At 41.9% G+C, this 17,146-nt stretch overlaps 1 protein-coding gene across 4 annotated transcripts in view; it reads left to right on the top strand.

The window, feature by feature from the left end:
- The window catches only part of PHKB (phosphorylase kinase regulatory subunit beta), a 3,137,540-nt gene that overhangs the window by 2,395,197 nt on the left and 725,197 nt on the right, over nucleotides 1-17,146 (top strand). The gene's annotated exons all lie outside the window — the stretch shown is intronic.

Raw genomic sequence — 17,146 nt, 5'->3', positions numbered from 1 at the left:
ATATGTTCACTTTAATTTTTACTAATTACAATGGAGAGTAACTATGTGGTTGAGTTATTGTATAACTTTTATATTTTCTTTTATTTTCCATACAGGAAATAATTTGAATGTTGGGAAGATCACTTTGGGAAGACTCCTATTGGATGACTCGTGCTATATATATAATGTGTGTGTGTGTGTGTGTGTGTGTGTGTGTGTGTGTGTGTGTGCCTCACTTCTTATTTGCCATTACTTTCATTCCCACTGAGGAAAGCCTGTTGGCTGAAACCAGTCTGGGTTGTTTGTTATATCTAATAAATACTTATGAGCCTTATTTTGTTGAATTACACTGCATTTGGTACTGGCAATTTTGTCTACTTGAGCTGTGTAAAGTCCAGAACAGAGAGTCTCATAGTTTGGGACCCCAGTTAAGAGGTAGTTTTGAGGGAAGCACCCCTGTGTATAGTTAGGGGTTGACAGGGCGAAAAGGTGAGTGGTAGATGAGCACAGATTAAGAGCTGAGGCTGAGAAAGGAGCCTAGGGTGGTACAGTATGGCATGAAAATCTGAAGAAGTCTAGCTAATAGCAAGACGAAAAGCGCTTCACGTTTAATAAAGGAGTGTTCTTGTACTATTCTGGCTGTATTTGTGGCTTTTTGCAGTGGCTGGTGCTCTCTAGCTTTTTTGTTTGCTTGTATTTCTGCTGTTCAGTGGTCTGTAAATGTGCAATAGTTACGGACCTTAGGGTTAGGGTGCAGGGTAAGGTAAGTACATACATAGTAATACATGCAAACTTTACTTTAGGGTTAGAAGTAGGGTTATGTTAAGTATATGTATAGTAATGTAGTTGTGTAGCTGAATGTATATGTAAATTATACTTTTCTCGTAGTTGGCTGTTTGTTTATAGTTAGATACATTTGTGTGTATTGAATGTTTGATTAGGATATGGGATATATGGGTGAAGTGTAGATATGGTAAAGTGTGGATTTAGATAGTACGTAGTGGGCGGTGGGGTTGGCCAACTATGGCAATTCGATATTTCGAATTTCTCACTTTAGGACATTCGGTGTTATTGCAGTTCGCTATTTTTGTGTCAGTGTTTAGGTATTCGTGTAAGTGAGGTTTCGGTATTTTAATATAAACACCAGAATACCATATAGCCGACTCCGGAATGCTTCTGAAGTCTCCCCCCTCTGCCATTCCAGTATGCCATTGAAGATGCCAAGGCTGTAGCAGAATGTGCCTTGATACTGCCTGGAATAGATATACTATGGTAGGTATAACAAAGGCAATAGAGGAGGACAACCACCTGGAAATAGTCTATTTTGACAGAGGTTGTCAATTTCTTTGTCCCATCATAAGAAATAAACAGCTGATCCACTTTTCTAAAGGACCTAGTTCTGTAAGGATGGTACCCGAGCTGCCTGTGCTTGTCCAGAGTATGTAGAATCCTTTCTTCCTAAGTCTGATGATCTGGATAGAAAACTGGGAGACTGATGGCTTGACTGAAGTTAAACTCTGAGACTGCTTTAGGCATAAATGAGTGATTTCTTCATAATGTGGCTCTATTCCTATGAAAAATCAGATAAGGTTCAACCACCATGAGAGTTTGTTTGCAACTAAGACAATATTCATGCAGTTGCCAAAGCAATGACAAGTTCAGGTTTCCATGTAATGAACCTTAAGTTTGCCTGAGGAGTAGGTTCAAATGGACATAGTTAACTTTTCCAGCACAAATTTAAAATCTCAAAGACTGTTGGTTCATGTATAAAACTCCCTTTACAAACTGTTTTACTAAAAAAAAACAGAGAAGAAAATGGAGGATCCATTAGCAAACATGCTGAAATTGCCACAAGATATACCTTGATTGTGAAATAACACTGGCAAGAGGATAGTAACTCACACTATATTTGAGCAGCAGTGGTACATAATGCCAAATGGGATCCTGGTTATTGGCTAGGCACAAGTAGAAAATCTCTTCCACTTGTTATAAGATTTACTACTAGCAGATTTTCTTAACTCATTTTGTGATGCACATCCTCATGAAAGGGGGTGCCTAAAAGGTAGCAAAATTGAATCATCTAGGCATTTACTTGAAGTTGATTGGCTATATCAAACTCCCATTATCTTGTGTAAAGAGATCTGGTCTGTGAAGTAGCTTGTCATAGTTACCCTTGGACATTTCCCTAAGAAGGGAGAACTAATGTTGACTGGACCAATTATTTTTGGAGAGTCCTTCTAAATTTTGAGGATTAACCTGGATATCAGTGGAAAGGCATAAAGGGAACGTTCCCAACAGTAGGAATAAAAATGCCTCAGTCTTCCAGGCTTACTTGCAAAAGTCCTGAAGCAGAGTTTTGCAATGAGGTGAACAGATCTATTTGAGGTGTTCCCCACAACTGAATCAGTTTCCAGAAGACCCCTTGTTCAATTTCTAATTGTGAGGGTCTCTCCTAGTCCTGCTCAGCTTGTCTGTCACTATATTTTGCTCTGAAAGAGGCTTGGTGTTTTATGGAATACTGTAGAGATACCTTCCAAGCTATCATAGCCTAAATGTTACTGCAGTAGTGAGAAATTCTAACATCTACTGTTATGGGTAAGTGTAACTACACAACTGTACTTATGTTTACAGATTAATTAATTGTACTAACTTTGTTACTTATCAGTTGTGCCATGGTACATTATAAAAAAAAAACCTACTGTCTCCTTTGTGTTTTTTTTTTATTTTTTATTTTTTATTAAATACTGGTTTCATGAAGTTATTTTGAGATCCTGACTCTCATATCTTCTTTAAATTATTATGGTTCTTTGAAGAGTTATCTTTTTATGTTTTATGTGGTCATTTGTTTTACTATGTCTCTGTATCCTGTTTGACTGCCTGCTTTCCAAACTAGCTTGAAGCTTATTTGTTGCATTTCGGGCAAATTACAATCAATTTAGTGCATCTTAAAATGTTTCTCTTCAGTTTTTAAAATTTCCATCATTAAGTTTAAAATTTTCTTTTCTATTTATTTTTTCATTGTTTGTTCTTTGACTTGTTTTCTTCTCTGGATCTTATGAGATCCAAAGCCATATTGCTTTTTCTTTGCACTAATGTTTTTGATTGAACATTGAGCTTAAGTTGTCCTTTTTTTAAATCAGTAATGCTTTTTTTTTTTTTGAAAAATGAGCAAAATAAATTTGCAGAGAGTACTTTGTTCAGGTAATTGCCTATGGTTGTTCAGACTTTCATGTATAAATGTTTCTAGTTGATATAAATTATTTAACTTGTGTAAAATGTTAGGGATTAAAGTCAGTAAAACTGTGATTTAAAAAAAAGGCTTATTAGCTTTCCCACTTTGCCATTTCTGAATATGGGATATCCAACTCTCACAGCATGAACAAGAGATACAAAAAAGTATGACACTTTTCATAGACAGGCCTAAAAAGATGAGAGAATTGTAGTATTTGGTGCATATAAAAAGTGTCCTAACAGTATCACTTTTAAGGGTCTGGCATCCTAGACTTAGCAGCTTGAGATATAAAATCCTGCACTTTAATAACCAATTTAAGTGCCTCCCTGCTGTCTCCAAAGACCCAATACTTCACTTCTACACTATTCTATGTACGCAGGCAGCATAAATTTAAAAAAACGCCCAAAGTTGAAAGTTTTAACTGGTCAGTTTAAAAAGGCCTGCTGTGAACCCTTAAGATAATAGACAGTTTCAGATAAAGGGAAACTTTGTCAGCTTTAAATTTAAGATACTTTTTTCACTCTAATAGTAGAAAATAATACATTACTAGACTATATTGGACCTTTGAGAATTATCCCATACATACCAGCCATCCCGTATGCCCTCCTGAATAACTCAGGAAAGTCCTCTGAAAAATATAAACTTTTCACAAGTCATTTCTTCAGGAAGTACAAGATATTGGACTCCTTTACCCATCAAACGCTTTCCTCATTCTCTTGACACAAACTTCATTTTTGAAATCCTGCTTCGTATGATGAACCATCTGTCATACCAAGAGCACAACATTTTTCACTGATAGTACTGGCATAATACAAACTTTTTTTCACTAGACCAAAGAGATAAATCATATGAAAAGTTATAAAACTCCAATTTAACTTAAGTGAACATGTATTTCTTTAATCTTTTTTTTTTTTTTTTTTTAATTGGTTAAATGGATCTTTCCTTGTAGACATTTTCAGCCACAACTTCAACAAGGGCAAAATCAGTATCTTTGGTCAGTTTAGAGTAGAAAATTATCCAGCATGTCTGTTGAAAGTAACGCTTACTTGGTTTGAAAGTGTACTCATTTGAACATAGACATAAGAAGACTTCTCCAACTGAAAGCCTGGTTTAAGAAAGATGCCAGATAACTCCTTTTTTAAAACTATATATATATAGGTTACAGAGAAAACCATGCAAGTCATTGGAATGGATAAGATGACATGCAGAAATAGTAGTGGGTATATAAAATAGTCTCCTTAATCATTTTAAAATACAAGAATGCCATACTGAAAGATTACATGAGCAAGAGAAAATTCAATGAATAGCAAACCATTTGGAGAGAAGTTCTTTGGAATGGTATTTCTCAGGTTTTACTCGTGATATAAACAAATCTGTGTAAAGAGTGTGTCTTCGTATAGTTGCTGAAATGCCCTCATGTTTACTCTCCAACATTTGAAGTATGTGGATAAATGTGTTCAGCCTTTGTACATTCGGACAATTTTTTTGATTTGTTAACCATAGCCAGCACCATATGTAGATTGTCATCTTAGTGTATTTCACCGCTTGTAATTTAGCTGAAGCACTGATATTTTTGAGCGAATGGAGGTACTTCTTGTCACATCTAATTAGGCCGAGGGACTAAGCCTTACATGCTGTTTATTTTACTCCAGTTTCTGTTTGCATGTTGTTATATATGGAATTGTGCACATCAGCTTGTTAAAGGTGAACCCACACACTGATATAATGAATGAAAGTGCCTGTACTTGCTTAATCTGTGCTGAGACAACATCCATCTGCAGTTAATAAAGTGGCTTCAGCCTGTTTTTTTTTTTTTTGTCTTTGTGCATTTCTTCAAAATGTGCAATTGATAAAAATGAAAAAGAAATGAATTGTTTGTGGCTTATTTGGGAAGAGTTAAATAACGTAAACCCATCACTGAGCTATAGTCTACATAAGCAGAAGGACCAAGCCTTTTTTTTTTTGGGGGGGGGGGGGTAAATACCATTTCTTCTTAGAAGATCAGGGTGACATTACTCACTGCTCTGGGTGTGTTCAAATATTGATTACTTTGGAACCTACAGAAAGACTTTATTTAGTCACTGCATTCAGAGGCTGTGTGAGAATGTGATGCAATATGTTATAGAACTGAAGCAATCTCCTGTAAACTGTGAGATAGAATGAGTGTTGTTCATGTAAGGATTACTATTAAATAGTGCTTTTTGAATCAAATTAAGCCTTTCAGGAGGCATTTGAGATTGGTTTTACAATGAAGACTGCCAGCAGAGATACTCAGTGATGAAGTATGACTCACAAGTTGATAGTGTACACAAAACACAAAGAAATAACCAACAGATTCTGAGGAAGGTTGGACATTTTGCCCATGTAAAATACAAAGCAGTCTCCACAAGTCTATGATTATGAAGAGGCTACATGCTACAATTTTGTTAAACATGGGCACATAAGACATGCATGTTGTTAGGCACATATATCCTTCTATTCATATGTTGCAGTATTCATAACATAAGGGAGTCCACCCCAGGCTGACTGGAACATCCATCATGTATACAAAATTCTAAAACTACTGTTAGATACATGCAAAATCACACAAAAGACCCGTCCAACTTCGGTTGGGTATATAGTAGACATCGATTGGCAAGTACCATCCTCAGAACTTTTCTGACCCTGTCTTGAATGTCTTCTCCTGTCTACAGCGAAGTTGCAGATTCCAAGTCAGAGAATTGCCTCGTTGGATGTTTTTCTTAATTTTTTGTGTTACTGTTGTTTGTTGAGATTGCATATCATCTAGGAAGGGCAAGTGTCAACATGGAAGGCAAATTCCACATAAGGATTCCCACAATATGTGCCATTTCTGCATAGGCCCCAACCACGAACATACCTCCTGTGCTATTTGCAAGGCCTTTGTCGCAAAGACCCTGCACAATCGCCTCACTTCTTTTAATTTATATTTAGAAAACCAGTGCCTTAAATGTTTAGCACCTGACATTGTGGAAGGTGCGTCGGGCCCTTCATGGGAGCCTGTTTTTAAGAAGGCCAAGAAATGTGGTATCTGCTGCTCCTCCAATTCTGGATGTTTCTCCCAAGGCCGATATTGGCCCAGAGACCTGTTTGGAGGTAACTGGTGATTTTTCCTCAGGTACTGCTGTGGATGCCGCAAAGGATCCTGCTAGCATGTCCTCGGGGGATATGCAGACATCTGCTACGAATGTAGGGGGAACCCAGGCTCATTGTCTCTGAAAGTCCTCAAGGCATTACACAAATCCTTGTTCATGAAGAGGTCCCTGGCAATATTATCAAATGCAGGCTGACTTTGGGCCCCTCGTCCTTCCTCAGTATAAATGTTCCACTTAAGAAGAAGCAGAAAACTAATCATTCTTCTCTTCCTTCTCAGGAACAATCTGCTGATTGGCAAGCCTTTTCACAAGGGCTGTTTAATGCCTTTATGGCCCTTAGGCAATCTACAGGGGTCTCTCTCCCTTCTCTTTACCTTTCTCAAGTTTCTTCTCAAAAAAAGATTAGGATTGAGGATTCTTCTGATGTGGATGATCCCTCTGGGGATGAATCTCTGGCATTTCCTACCCAGATGTCTTCTCAATTGGGGTATGCTTCCCCAGAGGAGGAATCGAATAGAACTGAATCTCCAGGGGAGAATGTTGGACCATTATGAAGTTGAAAGCATTTTTCCAGTGGGACTGTTCTCGGATTTCTAAGATATAAAAAATATCTTATGATCTATTACAGATGGATTCCCCTTCCCCATCTGCAGTACCTCCAGTGCTTCCAGCCTACTTGGATGCTTTCTCCTCTGCTTCTAAGTGTCCAGATTCAGAACCCCCTGCCCTTAAAAGGCAAGTAGGTTCTACAGAGTACCAGAAGATTGTAAGTTATGTTTAAGTGCCCTTCTGCAGATACAGCTTCTGTCCCAATGGCTGCAGATAAGCCCTCTAAGCTTTTGCCTTCTACCTCCCTTCCCCCCTCGGAGGAGGAAAGCAAAGTTATGGAAAGATTAGGGAAAAAAGTATGTACTTTGGCCACAGTTGCCTTTAGGGCCATAAACTGCCAGACGCTTCTGGCCAAATATTCCTTAGCCCTCCTTTCACAACCCACTAAGCTCATTTCAGAGCTTCCAGACTCTAACGCTATATCTCAGCTTTCTTCCATTTTGGGTTCCCCTGCCCAAGTGACAGGTCATTCTATTAAATGCAACTATGATGCAGTGGAAGCATCTGCCAGAGCTGCTAAATATGGCTCTGTACTTCGGAGATGCTGTTGGCTGAGACTCTAGCCAATACCAGATCATATCAAAGCTAAAATTATGGATGCTCCACTAGATTCCAAGGCTTTGTTTGGATCTGCAGCTGCAGATCTTTTTAAATCTTTGGAAGAAAAGGGCAAGGAGCTTCAGGACCTTAAAAATATTTTTGTATTACCATTTCCAACATTTTAAAGGAACTATCCTTCTAAAACTCCATTTGTAAGGAGACTATCCAGACCTCCTCCTTCTAAGAGTAGAAGAGGAGCCAGAAAGCCTTATTCTGCCAAGTCTTTTTCTACTACTCCTGCTGCTCAGAAACCGGCCTTTCTGAGCAAGCCAGGTAGTCTGTGACTACCAACCTCTTTGCAGTCAGGCCCCTCTATCCTTATGTCTGTTTCTGTCCCTCCGTGCTTGGAAACAGATCACCCAAGACTCCTGGGTCCTTCCTATAATCGTCAGAGGATGCTTCATTGTATAGAAGACGACTCCTTCCTTCAGGGGTATTCCACAACCCCCAGTAGATCAGTTGGTATTATTTCCTCAGGTGATTCACACCTTACTTTCTCAGGGTACCATTCAAGAAGTTCCACCTTTCCAAACAGGAAAGGGATTCTATTCAAGAATGTTCCTAGTCCCCAGAAAGGATGGTCCTTGGAGACCCATTCTAGATCTGTCACATCTAAACACATTTCTAAAGGTCCCCACCTTTTGCATGCCTTCCTTAAACACTCTGCTTCCTGTCATTCTTCCACAGGCCTTCATGGTGTCCCTGGACATCAAGGATGCCTATTTTCACATCCCTATTCATCCTCTTTACAGGAAAGTTCTGCACTTTGCTATTGCATCTGCACATTTTCAATTTTCTGCCTTGCCTTTTGATCTGTCTATGGAGCCAAGGTCTTCACAAAAAACTTAGCTCCTTTTGTTTCTTTTTGCAGACTCAGGGGTATTTAGATTTTTCCTTACCTGGAAGACCTCCTTCTCCAGGTTCATTCTCCAGACATACTTTTACAAAACCTTTATTTCACAGTGTCTCTTCTGGAAAGACTAGGATTCACTATAAATTTCCAAAAAATCTTTTCTCATTCCTGCACAGGACCATGTCTTCCTAGAATGCAGAATTCAGTCAGACAAGATGTTGGCTTAATTACCTCCTCAGAAAGTCATCTCTCTAACCGTTTACTTTCAGGCTGTCATTCCAGTCCAGTCCCTGAAAGTCAGGGAGTTCCTCCGCCTGCTTGGCTTCATGGCATCCACTATTCCCATGTTGCTTCTAGCCAAACTTCACATGAGGAAACTCCAGTAGTATCTCAGGTCAGTTTGGATGTAACACGCTCATCCACTAGATTTTTTGATTCCTGTCCTTCCCTGCTTGAAAAAAGAATTGGAGTGGTGGATTCAACAGGTTTCCTTGAGTCCAGGGCTTACTCTACAACCCTCCCCCACCCCACCCTTCCTTCTCAGGAGATATTCACGGATGCCTTGGATGTGGGACGGGAGCAACCTTTGCCTCTTGAAAAAGGCAAGATGTGTGGTCTCCTTCCCAAATGAAGGAACACACAAACATAGAGATGAGAGCTCTCATTTTTGCTCTTCAAACCTTTCAACCTCTTTTTCAACTAGGCCCCTTAAAGTGGTTCACAGACAACACCACAGATGTCCTTCAAGGATGCATCTGCAGTCATCACATATGGGTTGTCCTGCCTCAGGCAGCCCTTCGGTCGGCCGGATTCCAAAGTCTGGGTCTGGCCTCGGCTGATGTCGCACTTTCCCCGACGTCAGAGCGTCTGGGGTATAAAAGCATCAGCCGACGCCATCTTCCTCAGTCTTTCTTGCCGCATGGTGCCCAAAGCAGAAGCAGTTCGCAAGTGCCGGTCGGTCAGCTCCTGTGATTCAGCTACCGAAGACTTCAAAAAAGCTAAGTACCTCGTTGGGGACTCTTTCTTGCCTCAGCCGATGTCAGATAAAGTTAATAATTGTTTAACCTGTGGGAAACAAATACCTCATAAGGATTTCCACTCTTACTGCCTCCCCTGCCTAGGCCCAGACCAAGACGTCTCGGCCTGTTCAGCCTGTGCTTCCTTCAACCGATGAACTCTTAGACGTCAGTCGGAGTTTGCAGAGGAGTTTTTTGTTGATAGTTTTGCTTATAAGGTGCCGTCGGAGACTCCGACTTCGCATTTAGTCAAAAAACGGAAGGACAAGGACCGACACACGAGGGCCGCGGTTTAGGCTGAAACCTCGGTCAGGCCTACCGCGAGTGTCTCGGTCTCGGCTGAAACCGAGTCCTTGGTACTTCCTACTACCGAAACCACACAACCGACTACCTCGGCCCTGGAGGCCCCGGCCGAGTTGGTCATTGAATTACCTACTGAAACCGGTGTCCAGGAACCTTCCGACACCATTACTTTAGATAAGTCTACTCCTGCACGTGGTGCAGCCAGACCCCCTGCTTCCATGTCCATTAAGGCTTTCTCTAGGGCTAAGGCTGCTAAACTTTCTAAGGCTTTGCCTCCCAAAGTTTCCTCTCAGAGACCTTCTTCTAGCTCTCAGATTCTTACCCTAGCAGAGGATCTGATTTCATTAATTAGAGGCTCCCAACCTCATCCGGACAGGGGCTCTCAACCACCTCCAGACAAAAGGCCCAGGGTTGAGCCCTCTGATCCACAGTCCTCAGATGAGTCCACGGATGGCTCTGCTCTGTCAGACCACCAGGAGGAGGCTTATTCAGCCTACGAGGATTCTGATGCTGAAGAATCTATTCCCTCGGCCTCCCTCCTGAAGAGTTTTCATTTGGAGAAACATTACACACTATGAGAGAACATTTTCAATGGCAGGGTCAGGAATTCTCTGATTCCAGAAAGAGATTAAGGACCTTTTTACATTTACCTCAGCATAGGCCCTTAGCTATACCTCCTGTTTTGAATGTCATTGATGATGTCTATTCAGATGCTTGTACTGCCCCTGACTCTCTCCCTCCGGCTCCTGCCAAACCTGATAGGTACTACAGGGTCCCGGACTCACATTTTCACCTGTACAAGGCCCACTCTGCTGATCCAGAAACTATTTCCCAGGGCCCTAAAGGGGTTGCAGCTGCCACTGCTAAAAATCCTCTACCCTCTGAAAGGGAGTCCAGAGCATTAGAGAGATGGGGTAAGAAAGTGTATACTTCTGCAACTCTTTCCATGAGGGCATTAAACTGTCAATTCCATATGATACAGTACCAAGAGTATTTACTAGATGAATTGCATAAGAAACTGTCCTCTTCTGAACCCCTTGATCGTAAATCCCTTCAGGATCTGGTGCATAACTCCCAGCAGGTTAGTAACCATTTCTTGCAGTGTGGTTATGATGCATTGGAAGCTTCATGTAGATCAGCTATGACAGGTGCAGTTATACGTAGGCATGCCTGGCTGAAGGAACAATCTCTGCCAGACCATGTTAAAGCTAAGCTTTTGGATGCTCCTATGGAAAAGCAAAAATTATTTGGTTCCACGGCTCAAGAGGTTTTAAAGAAATTTGAAGAAAAGGCAAAATCTGTGCAAACAGTTAGACTTTCTGCAGGTCCAACCACCGAGATTCAGCAGAAATTGGCCTACTAAGAATTGGTCCTTTCCGGACACAGACAGATCTCAAAGAGGCAGGAATAGACGTGCCAGAGGTAGAGGGCAAGCTAGAGGCTCCTACAGAGGCCGTCAGTGGCAGCCTCCCAACCAGAGAGGTAGTGCAGGAACTACAACTGCTACATCAGGACAGATTCAATGACTTTATTTTGACTCTGCCGACCAGGGCTCAATTAGAAGCACCTTTGGGCGGAAAGCTTTCTTTATTCTCAAAAAATTGGCACAGCATTACAAGGGACACATGGACACTGCAAATAATAGACAAAGGATACAGGTTCCATTTCCACTCATTGCCAAAAAGAAAAGGCATGCCAAACCTGCCACCAAATCAGAGGGCAGAGGCTTTGAAGCAAATTACCAACTTAATGCAAATGAAAGCCATAGAAAAGGTGCCTCTTTCAGAACAAGGCCAGGGATTTTACTCAAGATTATTCCTTGTTCCAAGAAAAGAAAATCAATGGAGGCCTATTCTCGACTTGTCCACACTGAATACATACCTCATTGTGCCAAAATTCAAAATGCTGACTCTACAGCAACTCCTTCCCATGCTGGGCAAGGGGTCTTGGCTGGTGACTCTAGACCTCAAGGAGGCATACCTGCATGTCCCTATTCGACAAAGCTGCAGAAGACACCTCAGATTTCTTGCAGGGTCAGAGCATTATCAATTCTCAGCATTGCCCTTTGGCTTATCTACTGCGCCCAGAGTATTCACGAAATGCCTGGCATCAGTAATTGCACACTGCAGACTTCAGGGGATTCAAATCTACCCTTATCTGGACGACTGCCTAATACAAGCGGACAGCAAGCAGACTTTGTTAAAGGACTTAGACTATGCCATCCACCTGTTACAGGCCTTGGGAGATACAGTCAACAGCCACAAATCAAGACTGGTTCCATCCCAAAGAATAACTTTTCTGGGTGCGGATCTAGACACAACCACCCAGATGGCCTTTCTCACAGAAGAAAAACAAAAACAGCTACCACTTTACTTTCAGAATCTCACAAGACAAACTCAGATGACTGCAAGGAAAATCCTGCAGGCCCTGGGTTACATGGCATCTTGCATTCTTCTGATTCCACAAGCAAGGCTGCATATGAGGAAATTACAATGGTACCTAAGAAGTTTATGGACTCAGCACAGTCACAGCTTAGAAGCTGTGATATCACTCATTCCTTGCCTTCAAAAGGAATTCCTGTGGTGGGCTCAAGCCTGCCAGTCGAACAGCAGGCTGCCCTTCAGCAAGCCAAGAGCCAACCAAACCATCACCACGGACGCTTCAGACCAAGGTTGGGGAGCGCACATGGAGGACAGATGTATCCAAGGGCTATGGTCACAAAGAGAGCTGCACATGCACATAAACCAAAAGGAAATGCTGGCAGTGATGCACGCAATCGAGGCCTTCAAACCTTTCCTTCAGCAAGGCCACCTGCTCATAAGGACAGACAACACCACAGTTATGTGGTACATAAACAAGCAAGGAGGCACCCAGTCCTACCCTCTTTGCAGACTGACAATGAATCTATGGGAACTTGCATTGAAACTCAACATACAGCTACAGTCCCAATTCGTGCCAGAGAAAGACAATACACTGGCAGACAGCTTAAGCAGAACTACCATGGATGCACACGAATGGATGCTGCACCCAGACATCTTCTTACAAATCACACAATCATGGGGAAGGCCAGAAATAGATCTGTTCGCTTCCCCCCTCAATCATCAACTGAAGAAATTCTGCTCAAGGACATACCACCCACAAGCATGGAAAGTGGACGCTCTCTTTCAGCTGGAAAGCTCTAACAGTGTATGCTTTCCCACCTCTTCCACTAATAACCAAGGTCCTACTGAAGATCAGGACAGAGCAGCCCAGAGTAATCCTGATAGCCCCAAACTGGCCAAGACAGCACTGGTACCCACTGTTAAAGAGCATGTCACAGACGAAACCATGGCCTCTCCCCCTATGGCCACTCCTACTGACGCAGCACAATTTCAGGACTCTACATTCCAACCTGAAAACCTTGCAGCTAACTGCCTGGAGAATACCATGACTCCTCCTCAGGATAACCTATCCCAGAGAGTGAAGGATATTATTATGGAAGCTCACTGACCTTCCACAAGGAAGGCATATACAGCAAAATGGAAAAGATTTCACACCTGGAACACAGCAAAGGGCCTAGATGTGACTGTGATGAATACGGCATATATACTGGAATATTTGGCAGAATTGTCCCACAGTGGCCTGTCTTACTCTTCCATCAAGATACATGCCTCAGCAATCTCAGCAGAATACAATGTAAATCCACCTGTCTTCTCTCACCCTCTACTAAGACAGTTTCTAAGAGGAATCAAAAACATTAATCCTCCAAGGAAACCACCTCTACCTACTTGGGACCTGAATTTCATGTTGGAAAAACTAACACTTCCTCCCTTTGAACCAGCAGCATCGGCAGATGTACAGTTTTTGTCTTGGAAAACTGCCTTCCTTCTGGCCATAACCTCAGCAAGAAGAGTATCTGAGCTACAAGCTTTAATGGCGGTGCAGCCATTCCTTATCTTTCATCAGGACAGAGTTTCTTTGAGGACCAATCCTACATTCATGCCAAAGGTGGTATCCAGGGTATCTTTGAACCAAGCTATTCACTTGCCTACATTCTTCCCACAGCCACAAAATAAAGGGGAGAGACTTCTGCACACCCTGGACATACACAGACAACTACGCTACTACTTGGACAGAACTAAAAGTTACAGAAAGACTGACCAGTTGTTTGTAGCATATGCTGCTGGGGTACAAGGAAAAGCAATTTCCAAACAGACAATTTCGAAATGGATAGAAAATTGCATTTGTTTTTGTTACTCCTTTCATGGAAAGGCTGTGCCAGCTAACATTAGACCTCATTCCACGAGAGCCACAGCCACCACCACAGCCTTCCTAAGAGGGGTGGCTACCAAAGACATTTTAGAAGCTGCTACATGGAGCTCCGTGCATACATTTGCCAAGCATTACAATTTACCTTTATACTCCAGATCCAGAGCAGGTTTTGCTACGGCAGTCCTGCAGGGTATCTTAACTACACCATCCTTCACTTAGTACCTCCACCCCCAGTTTGGCTATGGTATTCTACCCATATGTGATGACTGCAGATGCATCCTTGAAGGACATAGTACAGTTTTGTACCTACCATAAATGTAGATGTCCGATAGGTATGCATCTGCAGTCAGGTTTACCCTCCCTCCTACCCCTCTGTGGTATTCCTAGGGTGCTTACCCCTCTTTTAGCTAGCTGGGGGAATCTATTATGGTGTATTTGTTTGTATATGCATGTATATATATATTTTTTTGCAAATGTTTGGAATTTTACTGCATTTATCCAAATTTAGCCTTCCTAGAGGGCACCTGGCATCTGGGGCAAGAAAAACTGAGGAAGATGGCATCGGCTGATGCTTTTATACCCCAGACGCTCTGACGTCGGGGAAAGTGCGACATCAGCCGAGGCCAGACCCAGACTTTGGAATCCGGCCGACCGAAGGGCTGCCTGAGGCAGGACAGCCCATATGTGATGACTGCAGATGCATACCTATCGGACATCTACATTTATGGTAGGTACAAAACTGTACTTTCTTTGTTATGGCAACAAGTGGGGGAGGGATGGTCAAGTCATATCTTCTGTGAAGGTTGGCTCTCAAAGCTTGGAAGTTGGCTGCTTAATATCTCATAACCCTTCAGGCAGTTTATGTTCTTTCCAGTCAGAATTTTGTGGCAGACACATTGAGCAGGTCCATGACTCAATCCCATGAATGGATGTTACACAGGGATGTGTTTCTGGACATTATCCACTGGTGGGATACTCCTCAAGTAGATCTAATTTGCCTCCTGTCTGAACAGACAACTTCCAGAATTTTGTGCCAGAGTTCCTGAGCCTTAGGCATGGAAGATGGATGTTCCATCCTTCTCTTGGAAGGGCATTACCCCCTTCCCCCTTCTTCAGAAAGGTCAGTTAAAGATTCAACAGGACCAACCAAAAATCTTGCTGGTGACTCCCTTTTGGTCAAGACAGCATTGGTTCCCCCTTCTTCTGCATTTAGCCAAGGGCAGTAATCACAAGTTACCTCACAAGGTGAATTTACTCATACAGGACAAGGAATCTCTAATACATCCACAGATGTCAACCCTCCAGATGACTCTGTGGGTGACAGGGTTTTGATTCCTTTCAGTCACCTATTTTCTGAGGACTTGCTGCAAGTTCTGCAGGAGGCCAGAAAACCCAATACTAGGAAATCCAACATTTCCAAATGGAAGAGGTTTGCCATCTGGTATCTTTCCAAAAATCTGCAACCTTTGCCTGTGGATATTCCAGTGGTTCTGTCTTACCTGTGTGAACTACTGAAGACTGGGTTATCATAGTCTTCAGTAAAAGCTCATCTCTCAGCCATTTCTGCCTGGCTGCCTGTGACACCCCACCTATGGCTTCTAGGTTGGAATTAAAGCTTTCCTTGAAAGGCATCCTTAATATCAGGCCAACAAGGAAACCAGTTCCTCCTTCTTGAGATATAAACTTTGTTTTAGAAAACCTTACATTGCCTCCCTTTGAACCAGCAGTTTCTTCTTCCCTTCAACATTGTACTTGGAAGACAGTGCTTCTTTTGGCCATCACTTCAGCCAGAAAGGTCCCAGAAATTCAGGCCCTTAGGGTCTCTTCTCCCTTCTATGTTTTTCACAAGGATAGGGTTTCTCTACACACTAATCCCTCCTTTATGCCCAAGGTGGTGAATGAGTTGTCACTTAATCAGTCCAATAATCTACCCACTTTCTTTCCCTCTTCACAATCTTCTATCGAGAGGATCTTACACACCTTGGATGTGCATAGACAACTCCAGTTTTATTTGGATAAAACCAAGTCTTTCAGGAAATCTGATCATCTCTTCATTTCCTATCATCCCAGGGCTTGAGAAGACCTGTTTCTAAACTGACAATTTCCTGTTGGATCTCTAAGGCTATTTCCTTTTTTTATGTGGCTCATGGAAAAACCCTTGCATCTCTGGTTAAGGCTTATTCCACTAGAGCTGTGCCATTTAGTCTATCTTAGAAGCAGCTACTTTGTCTGCTGTCCATACCTTTACAAAACATTACAAGTTGGATGGTATCTCTAGATGTAGAGATAGTTTTTCCAGGGCTATTCTTCAGGGATTTGTAGAGAGGCCCCATCCTCCCACTCTTTCTTCTGCATGAGCTGTGGTAATCTCCCTCATGTTATGAATACTGCAACATACTCCCACCCTCCCACTGATGTTTGATTGATTTCTGGATGTATTTTCTTTCAGTTTATCTCAGGGTGGTGTTCTTCAGTTCTAAGGATGGTACATGCCGACGCCTGCTATATACCAGATTTCACTTTACGACCGACGTTGGATGGGGTCCTTTGTGTGACTTCGCACATACCCAACAGTAGCTTTAGGCTTTTGAATACTGGCTGGATGTTCAGGTCAGCCTGTGGCGGACTCTCATGTTATGAATACTGCAACATGTAGAAGAGAAGGGCATCTATGGTTATGGTAAGATTTTACACAACTATTCTTTATAAGTAATTCTATAAGAAAATGAAGAAACATTTGTCAGTGCCACAATTACTGATGTTTTTGATAAGTATTTAAAAAACCAAAGAATAAAGCTGTGTCTCTGCATTTCTTGGACATGGAGATCAATGCAAATGAAGGAGTACTTACTTTACCCCAAAAATATTTCAGTCATCTTTGGAAATGCCTTACAGAATTCTACTACAAAGATTAACACAGAGTACGATGTGAAAAGCAAAGCAATTGCTTATCTTGAGTTGTGCCAGTTGAAAGACCAGGTTTGTGCAGGAGGGAACTGCCTGTATGAATTAGCATTAAACTTTAAATAAACTGCACTTTTCAGGTAATATATACTGTCTAAATTTACGAGAGGTGCTGGATATGCATGAGATAGTGTATCATGCAGAAATGGGAACACTGTATATTAAAGCTGTCATTTTTGTGAATCAGTGTGTGACACCTTAGTTTTGCAAAAGTCGATTTTTGCTG

Source organism: Protopterus annectens, chromosome 8.part1 (assembly GCF_019279795.1).
Source record: "Protopterus annectens isolate FY-2018-M chromosome 8.part1, PAN1.0, whole genome shotgun sequence".
In the NCBI taxonomy this organism is placed as follows: domain Eukaryota; kingdom Metazoa; phylum Chordata; order Ceratodontiformes; family Protopteridae; genus Protopterus; species Protopterus annectens.
The sequence above is the reverse complement of the archived record's forward strand: the minus strand, read 5'-3'. Positions and strand labels throughout refer to the sequence as shown.